The 3,691-nt window shown below is 44.3% G+C and overlaps 1 pseudogene; it reads left to right on the plus strand.

Annotated features, from left to right (window-relative positions):
- The first annotated feature begins 973 nt into the window (after window positions 1-973).
- Window positions 974-2,982, plus strand: LOC146853747 (T-complex protein 1 subunit gamma pseudogene; annotated as a pseudogene).
- The last annotated feature ends 709 nt before the right edge of the window (window positions 2,983-3,691 follow it).

Genomic DNA, 3,691 nt, shown 5'->3' on the forward strand with positions numbered 1-3,691 from the left:
GCATCACAAATATCATATACAAGTAGTTACTTCCTGTTGGTCAAGTATAGGTGTGTAGCAAGCCCATCTAACTGGCACAGACATCACAGCAATGTGTGATGTAAGAGTCTCACATGTTGTGACACATACCACCACTGCTAACCCTAATGAAAGACACTGAGACATTTTTTTACTTACACATATGACCAGTCACAGACAGACAGCAATGTGAGTAACTAGTGCCTCCTGATAGCTCAGGATCACTCATATCAGGATGGTTCCGATAGACTATACTCCAGTACACAAGACAGATCACATCACGTATCCCTATTGTGTTGTTAGGCCTGCCAAATCTGGTAAAATGGTACCTATACTGATCCAGTAGCAATCTGCGGATATAATTTGTACGCAAATCCATGTTAGCGGTAAAACATTTCATGTCCATCACGGAAAATACTTGAAAAATACATGTATACACATGAAACATTCCAGTGCACCTCTTAGCATTAAAATGTTGTCACACACTCGTAAAACGGGCCGCAAAAAGCCAGGAAGTGATGTCATTCTGCATCCTGTTCCATGGAGGAGTACTGTACACTTTCAATTTCTCTTTCAACCACACTGTTAGTGTCTGTTATGAGTTGTGGAGGTGTTGGAAGGTGTCTGCTGGTGTTGGTGTTTTGGAGAGATTTCTGAGTGTAGTGTACTGTCCATACTGGCCTTGTTGAGCCCTGTGTCTCAGTCCATACGTGTTTTTTGCATCTGTCTGATCGTTTTGTCGGGTGTACATCTTAGGGTCTCTTTGTAATTTGCACAGTTCTTAGGGGTAATTTGTGGGTAATTTCTTTGTTTTTCTGGGGCCATCTATGTCTTTTGAGATGTTGGGTCAGGATAGGGAGGGCAGGATGTCTGAGGAGGCATTAGGGGGCTTCCTATGGCTTGTAGATGAGTCCTCGCAAGCGATTGGATTGTCCCATCTGGCGTTCTTTAGTCCCACCGCTGACGGCGCTGTAGAGTGTCTCAGTGAAACAGCGTTCCTTTCTTTCCATCTCACCGTCTTCAGAAGGTTCTCCTCGGGGTTTGGTCCTCTCAAGCCGCCAAGATGATGGGTGGTCGGCCAGTTGTCGTGCTCAGCCAGAACATGAAACGAGAGTCTGGCAGGAAGGTACAGACTGGCAACATCAATGCTGCAAAGACTATTGCTGACGTCATACGAACATGTCTAGGACCAAGGGCTATGATGAAGATGCTTCTGGATCCAATGGGTGGCATTGTTATGACCAATGATGGGAATGCTATTCTGAGAGAGATTCAAGTCCAACACCCGGCTGCAAAGTCCATGATTGAAATCAGTCGTACACAAGATGAAGAGGTTGGAGATGGAACCACATCAGTCATTATTCTTGCTGGAGAACTTTTAGCGGTTTCTGAGCAATTTTTAGAACAACAAATGCACCCAACTGTCATTATCAGTGCATATCGGAAAGCGTTGGATGACATGGTCACTGTTCTTAAAGAAATCAGCACCCCGGTAGATGTGAACAACCGTGAAATGATGCTGAAGATAATAAACAGTGCGATCAACACCAAAGTGATTAACCTTTGGGCCGGCCTGGCATGCAACATTGCCCTTGATGCTGTGAAAACGGTGGAGTTTGAAGAAAATGTCAGGAAAGAGATTGATATAAAGAAGTATGCAAAAGTTGAAAAGATTCCTGGAGGTATCGTTGAAGAATCGTGCGTGCTGCGTGGTGTTATGGTGAACAAATATATCACACACCCTAAAATGCGCAGGCACATTAAGAACCCTCGCATTGTCTTGTTGGATTGCTCTTTGGAGAACAAGAAAGGAGAGAGCCAGACGGAGATTGAAATTACTAAAGAGGAAGACTTTGCTCGTATTCTACAAATGGAAGAAGAATATATTCAGCAGATTTGCGAGGATATCATCCGTCTAAAACCAGATGTCATCTTCACAGAAAAAGGAATCTCAGATTTGGCCCAACATTATTTGGTAAAAGCCAACATAACTGCTATTCGCAGAGTCAGGAAAACTGATAACAACAGAATTGCACGGGCATGTGGAGCTCGTATTGCCAGTCGTACCGATGAGTTGCGTGATGAAGATGTTGGCACTGGAGCAGGGTTGTTTGAGGTTAAAAAGATTGGTGATGAATATTTCACCTACATCACAGACTACAAAGACCCCAAAGCTTGCACTATTCTTCTTCGAGGTGCAAGCAAAGAAATACTTGCTGAGGTTGAACGCAATCTTCAGGATGCTATGCAAGTGTGTCGTAATGTACTGATTGACCCTAACCTTTTACCGGGAGGAGGTGCTACAGAGATGGCCGTGGCCCATATTTTGACAGAAAAATCTAAAGTCATGACTGGAGTGGAGCAGTGGCCATACCGTGCTGTGTCGCAGGGACTGGAAGTAATTCCAAGGACACTCATTCAGAACTGTGGTGCAAGCACCATCCGTGTGCTAACCTCACTAAGAGCAAAGCATACACAAGAGGGAAGTCAATCGTGGGGTGTTAATGGTGAGACCGGAACACTGACTGACATGAAAGAACTAGGAATTTGGGAGCCCCTAGCAGTGAAACTACAGATCTACAAAACTGCAGTTGAAACTGCAATTTTATTGCTTCGTATTGATGACATTGTCTCTGGGCAAAAGAAGAAGGGAGACAATCAAGATCGAGGAGCTCCAAATCCAGACCAAGAATAAAAGAACAAATTTAACATGAAAATGTAGGATATTGCAGTACTTGTGCTGCCGAATTCAACCACTCCACTTTCTTGCTGGAGATTCTTTTCCAGCCCAGCAAGGAGTGTCAAACAAGTACTCGTTGTTTGAAGCAAATTGTTGAAGATGAGACCTCGCGAGTAAGGGACACTTTCCCTATTCTAGTTGAGAGAGTGATTGTCTTCACTTGTGTTGAAACTTATCCGTAACATTTTGCTGCCAACAATAAAGGTAAAGAATGTTTTGGCCTATGGCTTGTAAAGTGTTCCTTGCCAAAGATGGTTGAGGCTGGGGGATTTATCCTCCAGGTGAGACAATGTTAAAATATGGAAGGTGAGGTGGGAGCACATCCTCAATGTGAAACAAAGTTGATCATGTACTTATCATCTTGCCTGCCAAAAATGAGTCCCAGGTGATCCAGGAGGTCTCCCTCACGCCCCATGCATTCCTGCCAAATGTGTTTCCACTGATGGACAGTCCAGTCCACACCAAACATTTTCAACATTTTCCCCCACATTCACAAATGTTGAAAATGTTTGGTGTCCCCCATCATGTGCTGATGGGGGACAAAATTGCCCCTTCTGACTTGATATTGCAACTCCTCATGTGATTCATAAAATCCTAGCCACCTACAAGCAAATAGTCCATGATTTTGATGATTTCATTGCAATGTAATAGAGCCGATCACCCAGCATCCCAAACATCTACGCACCTTGACATGATTGTGCAAGGGGGCCAGATGTGGTGCTAGCCAATGCAAGTGTAGACTGTTGTAAATGATGATAAGTTCCTACCCTTGAACATGTCACATCTGTTGTTGAGTATCATTTGCTACATGCTGGAGCGTTTTGACTGTCAGGCATCGACACTAACTCCAGCGCTCACCGCGACTCTGCCGCTCCAAGCATCGCTCGGGAGGTGGTGGGTATGACACTACAATACCCATAACACCTAGCGAAC

The sequence above is a fragment of the Triturus cristatus genome, chromosome 4_1 (genome assembly GCF_964204655.1).
Source record: "Triturus cristatus chromosome 4_1, aTriCri1.1, whole genome shotgun sequence".
Lineage (NCBI taxonomy): Eukaryota > Metazoa > Chordata > Amphibia > Caudata > Salamandridae > Triturus > Triturus cristatus.